We start from the raw sequence: 10,583 nt of genomic DNA, 5'->3' as shown, positions 1-10,583 counted from the left end.
CTGAGGTACAGGGGCTCAGACCCAGAGGGAGGCGCGGGCCGCATGCGCACCAGACCACAGGCGGCAGGGCTCCTCCTGGGTTCCGCGTGGACTCTGAGTGCGGTCGAGAGTGCGATCGCGCGACAGCACCCTCAATCGCGCTAGAGGCCTGAGTTGCAAAAGAGGCAGACTTGAAAATAGCTTTAGATCAGGGCGTTTCTTGAGATTTCGCCTTGCTTTCCTCCCCTGCAGGTCCTAGTTTGCACCTCCCACGTCCAGACAGAGGAACGGATTCATCGTTTTCTGTCGCGTCCGGCATGCTGACGTCCCACTGGGACGGGACGAGGGGGAGGTGGTCCTCTCCCCGTCAGGGTGAACGCACAGTGGATGCCCGAGGGACCACAGACACAGGGCTCTCTGCAGCAGAAATGGTAGGCCCAGGGCTTCAGAGCCGGCGAGTGGCGCGCGCGGATCCATCCCCTGTCCCGAAGATGTGACAAAGTGCAACGACCGCCGCCCAACCCCTGGATCAGAGGCTCAGCCTCATCCAAGAACTGGACAAGGTAGGCTCTGCAGGTCGTGAGGGAAGACCTGGAATCCAGGTGTGGTGAGAGGCCCAGCTCTCTTTCTGAACCTGTTTCCTTGTGAAGCAGGGGCCACTTGGTTCTCAGCTGGTGATGGGCGGGTCCATCTACTCCCTGATCTTGACCTGCTTTTGGGGCCTCCCCTGATAGCGGCTCCAGGACTGGCTGCTTTTCCTCCTGTATCAGCTCAATCCGCAGAGCCTAACCCTCTTCATCGTTGTGTCTTTGGCTGTAGAGTTGAATTCGTTCCCTTTAGTTCTCTGACTCAAATCAGATTGTCCCGCAGGTGTGCTGGGGTGAGGGAAAGCGAAGTGTCTTCACAAGGGATGAACTTCTTGGTTTTCAGAGAGATAATAGGTGTCACGGGTAGAGACGATGTAGGGCCCAGGTGAAAAGGTGAGGGGATATCAGGAGGTAAAAGTATCCTGCAGTCAGCTTTGTCCTGTGCCCTCTTGGATTCACTGACTGTGGCTTGTTCCACAAGGTGACTCAGAGCAGAGAAAGATGGGCTGGTTGGAGGCCCTATGGAGCTTTCCGGTGGTAAGGAACTGTTCCCCAATTTCTTCAGTTCAGTAGCAATCCAAAGATGGCAACACGCCAGGCTTCCCAGTCCATCACCAAACCTTGGAGTTTGTTCAAATGCATGTGCATTGAGTCGGTGTTGCCACCCAACCATCTCATTCTCAGCCGCCCACTTCTCCTCTTGCCTTCAATCTTTCCCAGCATCAGGGACTTTTATACTGAGTCAGCTCTTCCCATCAGGTGTCCAAAATATTGGAGCTTCAACTTCAGCATCAATCCTTCTGATAAATATTCAGGACTGATTTCCTTTAGGATGGACTGGTTGGATCTCCTTGCAGTCCAAGGGACTCTCAAGAGGCTTCTCGAGCACCAGTTTAAAAGCATCAATTCTTTGGTACTCAGTTTCCTTTATAGTCCAACTCTCACATCCATACATGACTACTGGAGGAACCATAGCTTTGATTAGCGGGACCTGTGTTGGCACAGTAATATCTCTGCTTTTTAATATGCTGTCTAGGTTAGTCATAGCTTTTCTTCCAAGGAGCAAGCATTAATTTCATGGCTGTGGTCCCCATCTACAGTGATTTTGGAGCCCAAGAAAATAAAGTCTCTCACTGTTTCCATTGTTTTCCCATCTATTTGCCATGTAGTGATGGGGTCAGATGTCATGATCTTAATTTTTTGAATGTTGAATATTAAGCCAGCTTTTTCACTCTCCTTTTTCACTTTCATCAAGAGGCTCTTTACTTCCTCTTTGCTTTCTGCCATAAACGTGGTGTCATCTGCATATCTGAGGTTATTGATATTTCTTGCAGAAATATTGATCCAGCTTGTTTTTCAACCAGGCTGGCATTTCACATGATGTACTTTGCATAGAAGTTAAATAAGCAGGGTGACAACATACAGTCTTGACATACTCCTTTCCCAATTTGGAACCAGTCCGTTGTTTTATGTCAGATTCTAACCATTGCTTCTTGACCTGCATACAGATTTCTCAGGAGGCAGGTAAGGAGGTCTGGTATTCCCATCTCTTGAAGAATTTTCCACAGTTTGTTGTGATCCACACAGTCCAAGTCTTTGGCATAGTCAATAAAACAGAAGTAGATGTTTTTCTGGAACTCTCTTGCTTTTACTATGAACCAATGGATGTTGGTAATTTGATCTCTGGTTCCTCTGCCTTTTTTTGAATCCAGCTTGCACATCTGGACGTTCTCAGTTTACACACTGTGAAAGCCTCACAGTGAGAATTTTGACCATTACTTTGCTAACATGTGTGATGAGCGTAGTTGTGCAGTAGTTTGAACATTCTTTGGCATTGCCCTTCTTTGGGACTGGAATGAAAACTGACCTTTTCCCGTCCTGTGGCTGCTGCTGAGTTTTCCAAATTTACCGGCATATTGAGTGCAGTATTTTAACAGCCAGGCCTCCCTGTCCATCACAAGAGTTTTTTGAATATTCTTCCCAATGGCCCATGAGTTATAAGTAGTCCAGTCTGAGTGGGGAGATCACTTACATACAATTGCTTGTCCTGTGTGAGCACCAGGAATTGTTCCAGGATCTTTTAAAAATGTTCTTTCCTTGGCCTCAGGCACTTTCTTCATAAGGATACCCCAATCATTACTCTGCTGAGTACTTGAGGGAGACCCTTTCATATCCCAGCATTCTCTCTGTCTCCCACTCTCTCTCATCATGGGACTTTTCTTCATGTTTCTTTTTTATTATTAGCTTTTATTTGAGTATAGCTGTTTTCCGATGTGTTAATTACAATGTTGTGTGTATAGCACCATGAATCCGCTCTACATATACATATATCCCCTCTTTTTTGGATTTCCTTCTCATTTAGGTAACCACAGAGGATCCAGTAATTCCCTATGCCATACGATAGGTTCTCATTTGTTATTTATTGTACCAGTTCAGCTCAATTCACTTGCTCAGTCGTGTTCGACTCTTTGCGACCCCATGAACCATAACACGCCAGGCCTCCCTGTGTATCACCAACTCCTGGAGTCCACCCAAACCCATGTCCATTGAGTTGGTGATGCCATCCAAACACCTCATCCTCTGTCGTCCCCTTCTCCTGCCCTCAATCTTTCCCAGCATCAGGGTCTTTTCAAATGAGTCAGCTCTTTGAATCAGGTGGCCAAAGTATTTGAGTTTGTTTCAACATCAGTCCTTCTAATGAACACCCAGGACTGATCCCCTTTAGGATGGACTGGTTGGATCTCCTTGCAGTCCAGGGGACTCTCAAGAGTCTTCTCCAACACCACAGTTCAAAAGCATCAATTCTTCTGTGCTCAGCTTTCCTTATAGTCCAAATCTCACATCCATACGTGACCACTGGAAGAACCATAGCCTTGACTAGGTGGACCTTTGTTGGCAAAGTAATATCTCTGCTTTTTAATATGCTGTCTAGCTTGGTCATAACTTTCCTTCCAAGGAGTAAGCATCTTTTAATTTCATGGCTGCAGTCACCATCTGCAGTGATTTTGGAGCCCAGAAAAATAAAGTCTGCCATGGTTTCCACTGTCTCCCCATCTATATGCCAGGAAGTAGTGGGACCAGATGCCCTGATCTTAGTTTTCTGAATGTTGAGCTTTAAGGTAACATGTTCACTCTCCTCATTCAATTTCATCAAGAGGCTCTTTAGTTCTTTTTCACTTTCTGCCATAAGGGTGGTGTCATACATAGCATCAATAGTGTATATAGGTAAATCCTAATTTCCCAATTCCCCCAACTCCCCTTTCAGCCTTGATATCCATACCTTTGCTCTGCTTCTGCTTTGCAAATAAGAATCACTGGATCTTTGTCCTGTGAACTCTTGCTGCCTTGCTGTCCACCAACACTACCTGAAATCCTCCTCTTGGTGCCCAGCGTGGGAACTCACTGAAAGCAGGAAGCTGGGCCAATGGCAAGATGCACCTTGTTTGTTTGTCACCTCTCAAGGCTTACTATATCCTTTGCTGCCTGATTTCCAGTGTCTTAGAAATCAGTATTTCATGTTTTTTGCCTTTTTTGTTCCTTTGAGAGTGGGACAAAGGGGAGAGTGAGATTTAGGAAGGAGGGTTAATCTGATTTCTGTCACTACATCTTTGCTGGAAACTGAAGGCATCTCTTTATGTTCTTAGTTTTCCCTAAATAGATGTGCTAATTTATATTCCAATGTATTTTGCCGACTGAAGGAAAGAGTCTTTTTCTTCATGGTCTTGGCATCACAAGAAATTGTCAATTCATATGTCTGTTACTCTAACAAAGGAATTTGTGCCCTACTGACTCAACCTATCAGGAGGTACATTGAAAAAACAGTGTGTAGATTTCCCAGAGATTACACTTATTCAGCAGCTAAACTTCCAAGCTGATTGGAAAGTATTCTAAGAATTGTAACTGTTTTCATTGGTGACCAAGTCATTGAGTCCAGACAAGACCAGCCAGAATGACTCTGGAGAGCCTCTTGCAGAGCAGCTTATGGATTACAGGAGTTGAAAAAGAAAAAAAAAAAACAAAAAACAACTGGTCCCAGACATTTATCCTCTTCACTTCATGAGTTGTATTTTGGCTTTGGTTGGATGCACACAATCTAATGAGGGGTCTCCCTCCGGTATGTGGGTGCATTTGCAAGCCTGAGACTGTCTCTGTATGATATCTGGACAGTACGTGGCTACATCTGCAAAAATTATCTCATTTGAGACAAATTGTTGCAAGCTACAGAATCCTGCACCAATAATACATCTTGTACAAACCTGGATCCTTAAGAGTTCCTGGTTCACTTTCCACTGATTCCTTGGTTGAAGTTCATGAAGAAAGAAGAGCTCTTCAGATTTTCCGTACTCAGTCGAGGATGTCTCTAGGTTCTAGGACATTTCTCTCTGCCCTTCTCTCTCCCTCTTGGAGTTTGTGTCCTTCTGTCCCTTATAGTCTAGGCCTCTGTGGATCTTACCCACATTCTGTCCTCTTCATCAGTTTTCCAGAACTGTGCATTAGGAGTCCTTCAGTCAGCAAGCACTTACTAGGTGCTCACCAGGTACCAGGCCCTTCTCCAGGAAAACTGCTGTATCAGGAGCAAAGTCAAGGTCCCACTCCTTGGTGCATTCACACCAGGAGGCATCAAAAATAAGACACACAAAGACAAATAAGAATCACAGCAGGAGAACAACCTGTCATGTTCTTCTCAGGTTCATCTGCCTGCCAGCGCCTAAGGCTCCCAGCAATGAGTAAAAAAAGAATTACCTAGCACATGGGAAAATGGGTGACTTGAGATCTAGAAGGCAGGTAACTAAGAATCAGGATTTTTTTTTTTCTTTAAATAAAGGAGTACATCAGGTAAGCAACACGTCCTTACTTAACTTAGTCCATGTGTTGTACTCTTCTTCAAGTGACGTTATGGCTACATTCAGGAATATCTCCTAAACATATCCACACATTCTCTTAAGCTGTTAAGCTAGAGCCCTTCTATATATAACCTATAAAAATATGGGCAGTATTATTTTAATTAGAAATTCTCCAGGCAAAGAGTATACATTAATTGAACCAATTTAATATCAGTCAAATAACTTAAAGTTAATGATATATCTTAAAATTTGAACTCAGTCATGGCTCATAAATGCTGCTTAGAAGCACATATTAGATGATACCTAAAAACACTGACCCCATATTGAAAGGGGAATAATTAAGTCACTATGATTTCTTAAATCAAAAGACTTAATCCTAATTTAAAATATATTATATGGTATATTTAATTTACTGGGACACAAAATTTTATAAATAATAATAAATCTGAAAGTAACCATGAGGTAGTTTTTAGACCAAAATTATTAAAGTAGTGTGGTGCATACCAAGAGTCATCTCTGGGAGCATGACAGGACAAATGTTTTCTATGTAATTACACATCAATTATTAGAATTCTTTACAGTGTTAAAAGTATTCGAGATTCATCCTTATTATCAACTTGAATTTTATTCTTGTTTGTAGCATGGAGAGCACTAATTTATCTAAAGCTAAACCTTTTTTATATTCCTGAGTTACATTTCAGCAAAACAAAGTTAAAGGAAAAAAAAAAAAGACCCACATGGTTGCTCTTCACTGAGATAAAGAAGGTGGTTCAGAACTCCACTTTGGAGAGAGGCAGAATGACATGTGTGTGGGAAAGCAGGGTGCCTCTGTGCTTGAATTCAGACTGGATCTGGGACTGCGTCAAGGCCAGAACACAAGACTAAGCATTATTGTCATAGGGCAGCCACCCAACCGACAGCGCCCACACAGCAGTTCTGGGAAGCTTTTGAGAATATTCCCCTCCCTTTGCAGCATTTCCCATCTGGTTCTCTCATCCTCCAACCACAGGGAAGGATTCTTCACCTCTGTGTCCTGACAGAACACTTTATGCTCCCTGCAGGGCGCGGAGAGCCAGGCAGGAGCCAAGGGGGCAGCTGTACTGCCTCGATGGGTTTCTAGCAAAGGAGCATGGAAATCCCATGGACAGAGGAGCCTGGTGGGCTAGAGTCCAAGGGGTCGCAAAGAATGGGACAAGACTGAGCCAGTGAGCACAAGCACCAGGCGGTTCCACCACTCAGACGGATCCAAAGCACACCTGAGTGCCCGCCAAAGCAACCCGCAGGAGACCAGAGGGCAGAGGGCAGCCTGTGCCGCGGAGGGTGGAGAATGAAAGCCTAGACCGTCCTACAAGCAAAGGGCATGAGTGCCCTGCACTTGAGAAAGACCTGAATAAAAGTCCATCTAGGCTATCCATGCAAATATGCTCTCTATAGTGGCATTGGTGGTTCAGTGGTAGAATTCTCACCTCGCACGCGGGAAACCCCGGTTCAATTCCCAGCCAATGCAGTTTTGGGAGCCACGTTAGGCACTACTGACAAAATGGAGGCACGGCCCTAAACCCCCTCCCTTTGTTCTGTATGCACTGACCCGGAATGAAGGAGTCAGGCCTTGTGATTCTGACTTGTTTTTTCCTTTCCTGGGCTGAGTTGACTGAAGAGAATATTAAGGTGCTTATTGTTTTTGAGAGGAGCACGAGAAGGCATAAAGCCTTCTGCAGCTGTGCTCAAAGAATAATTCATAAAGTTAATCACTGACATTTGTTCAAGGACTTTTACAAAAAAGTGTTCCAGGGTGAGCACACAGGCCGCAACTTGAGGCCATGGGAGGGATTGCTATCTGAAGCCCATTTGTGAGAAAAGTGTTTAAGAAGTTTGCTGAATTGAGGGCTTAGGAATAATTAAAATAGTTAGAAGCTAAAGATTTAAGGATTGCTGTAATGTTAGCATATTCTATTATAGCTTATAGAAATTAGGGACTTCAGAGATATTATTAGCAAGAAGCCCTTTCTAAGAAATAGTGAGCTTAGGATACTAGGGGCAAACAGGACTTAGAAAGATAAGAATTAAACTGAGGAATGTGGTATGCAGCCCAGACATTAGCATGAGTTACAGTGTATTCACAAGGACACATGAGAAAAAGTAGATAAGAAAATTGCTGAGGAAGGAACTCCTTTTGAGGGGCAACAATGATTTTTGGAGAAAAATAAATCTGGGTCTCTGGGAACTAAAAATATCAAACCTCCAACCTAATGCTTTTGTAAAAGTATAAAAGAGAATTATAAGCTTGAAATAAACAGGCAGTCCAAGAAAAATGAGAGGTTGCCTCAGTTTCTCCCCAACACTGCTCATCCCTTCAGGTTGAATCCCTGGCTGCTGGAGCTGGACTCCGGCAATGCATTATGGTCTTGTTTGTTTGGGGCTTCTCTGGTGGCTCAGACGGTAATGAATCTGCCTGCAAAACAGGAGACCTGGGCTGGGAAATCCCCTGGAGAAGGAAATGACAACCCACCCCAGTATTCTTGCCTGGAGAATCCCATAGACAGAGGAACGCTGCAGTCCAACTGGTGGTAAAAAGCCCAAAAGGACTGCGCGACTAACACACATATACCTTCTCTACATTCTAAAGAGAATGGATTCCAGGTTCCTAAAGGGCCAAGAGGGCCCCCTTCCAGAGGGCAAAGCTGTTCCCTGGCCTAGGAAGACAGGTCCCACAGAAGTTAGCTTTGAGTGGGACGCCAAAGGAAAGGAACAATCCCGAGATATCGGCATCTTAGTACCAAGTAACGTCATAACTCTTACATAAAGAAAGAATATGATGTTAACTGGGCACTTAGGTACAGAATATAGAATGTTTGTATTCTTGCAAACGTTTGGTATCTTACAAAATCTTTTGGTTTTTAATGAATTTTTGGAACTGACCTCACGTTCTCCTTGAATGAAAACTCTGTTAAGTAAGACTCTGGGTTTACCATGCCAGGAGAAAAGAGTGGAGGCCAGAGCTGGCCAGCCCAAGCTGTTCACGGCATCTCAGCTCCAACAGCCAGCCTGAGGTCCAGGGCCCAGAGGCCCGGACCCAGCGGCATTTAGAAACTCTGTGCAGAAATGTTCTACACTGGACCTTTAAGCAAAATACAGTTCCGACCAGGGCAAGAAGAGAGAGTTGTATGAGTGCAGACTCTAGAAGATAGAAAGTTTTCCCTGATGGGGAATTGAACCCAGGCCGTGGCAGTGAAAGCCCCGAATCCTAGCCACTAGACCACCAGGGACTCTAGATAAAATATCTCTTTAGTTTCTCCAGGTGAAAGATGAGTGTAAGATATACCTTCAGAAAGTCAGAAAGCTGGAAAAGCAGTATCGCAGCGGCCCAGGGCTGTGTGATGCTGTGCAGGGCTCCCAGCCCTGCCCTCGCAGCTCATCGCCCTTCACGTCTCGTTTCCTGGGCGTCGCTTTTGTTCTGAGGCAAGGACACAAAGTAGCGGACTGGGTCCCTCCTGGTCTAGCTGTAGCGCTGCGTGCTGCCGAGTCCATGTCTTGCTCTCCTTGTGAACCTCAGTTTTCTTTGTCGTCAGGCTCTGTGATGAGTGGCGGGTGATGAGCGAATCCGTCCACCTCCAGATCTCTGACGTGGCTCCGGGGCCTCTCCTAGCGCTGAATAAAGAGACTTCCAGGTGGTCACCAAGTCTTCCTCCAGCTGCGTCCCCTGCCTCACCCCGTGCCTTTCGCGCCTGTTGGTTTTGCCAATGAGGAGGCACATCCCGAGGGGAAAAAGAAAGAGGCAGCCTGTTTCCGCCCGGTTTCGAACCGGGGACCTTTCGCGTGTGAGGCGAACGTGATAACCACTACACTACGGAAACGGAACAAACTCTATGTGTGAACTCTTTGTCTGTGAAATCCGGAGGTCCCGCCACCACTAACCAAAGAGGAACCTTAACACTCAGGAGGAACCTTGAATCCCCAAGCTCTCTGAGGCGCGGAGACGGAGGCTCCCGTGAGCCCTGCTTTAGGATTCCTCCTCTCCCCTGAAGTGAGGACCCCCGGGCCCCCACAGGTTGCCTTTGGGGCCCCGCACCCAACGCAGAATCCTCAGATCCTCAGCTGCGCACTCTGAGTTCAGGGGTCGCCCCCGCCACCTCCCCAGCTCCCGGAAGCCACAGGAGGCGGGGACGGTGGGTGCGCCCGAGGCCCAGTGACCCTGAAACCCAGCGGTGTGGAAGCCGCTCCTCCATGGCTGCGGACCCGCGCCTCGGTGGTCCTTCTCTCGGCGCCGGCGATCAGCGCTCTGGGCTCTCAGGAATGACTGACGCTTCCAATCCACCCGGGACGCGCCCTCCCCGCTGTTCCTTTGCACCTGACTCCTGTTGTGTTTCTCTGAAAGTCCGTTGGGCGCATCACTTCTCCGGTGTCCTCCTGGCAAAAGGGAGTTCTCTTTGGTGTTGCCTAAAATGTCACCCCCACCGTCCCTGGGTGGGCTCGAACCACCAACCTTTCGGTTAACAGCCGAACGCGCTAACCGATTGCGCCACAGAGACAGCACTACGGGGTTCTTTTGGACTCTCTCTGGAGTAGACACTCATTCCCGGGGTGAGCGCTCTGTCTTCCGGAGAAACGGTGCCGTTTCCCTGCCCACTACCCGCCACAAATGCCAGCGCTCACGGAGAAACCGGGATCCAGGGCTCGAAACTTCCGGGCTTAAACCGAAATAGATCCAAGCACAGCTAAACATCGGGTTGCTCCCACGATGGCTCTTCCCGTTTCCTCGCCTACACCCAACGAATGAGAGTTTGCCCACCCTGGCAAAGGCCTCCGGGGCTGTGCTTCGGTTTCCTGTGTCCAACAGGCGGTTTCCACCAGAGTCGGCTTCCCTGGGGACTCAGACGGTAAGAATCCGTTTACAATGCAGGACACCCTGGTTCAATCCCTGATTTTGGAAGATCCCCTGGAGAAGGGAATGGCCACCCACTCCAGTATTCTTACCTGGAGAATCATTGGACGGTGAGCCTGGGAGGCTACAGTCCCTAGGGACACAAAGAGTTGAACACGACTGAACGACATTGACTTCAGTTTAAGTGAGTATAGCTCGTTTGAGTGTTTTCTTTAAATGGTTATTTTTATTCACATTGTAAATTCAACAAATATACACTTGTTGTAAGAATAACTTCAGATCAGATCAGTC

The 10,583-nt window shown here is 46.7% G+C and overlaps 2 non-coding genes across 2 annotated transcripts; both read right to left on the bottom strand.

Annotated features, from left to right (window-relative positions):
- Positions 1 to 9,191: 9,191 nt before the first annotated feature.
- TRNAV-CAC (transfer RNA valine (anticodon CAC)) lies at positions 9,192 to 9,264 on the bottom strand. Its single transcript has one exon. It is a non-coding gene; the product is annotated as a tRNA-Val (tRNA).
- A 601-nt stretch (positions 9,265 to 9,865) lies between these two features.
- TRNAN-GUU (transfer RNA asparagine (anticodon GUU)) lies at positions 9,866 to 9,939 on the bottom strand. Its single transcript has one exon. It is a non-coding gene; the product is annotated as a tRNA-Asn (tRNA).
- Between the last annotated feature and the right edge of the window lie 644 nt (positions 9,940 to 10,583).

Source organism: Bos taurus, chromosome 3, assembly GCF_002263795.3.
Source record: "Bos taurus isolate L1 Dominette 01449 registration number 42190680 breed Hereford chromosome 3, ARS-UCD2.0, whole genome shotgun sequence".
Taxonomy (NCBI): Eukaryota; Metazoa; Chordata; class Mammalia; order Artiodactyla; family Bovidae; genus Bos; species Bos taurus.
The sequence above is the reverse complement of the archived record's forward strand: the minus strand, read 5'-3'. Positions and strand labels throughout refer to the sequence as shown.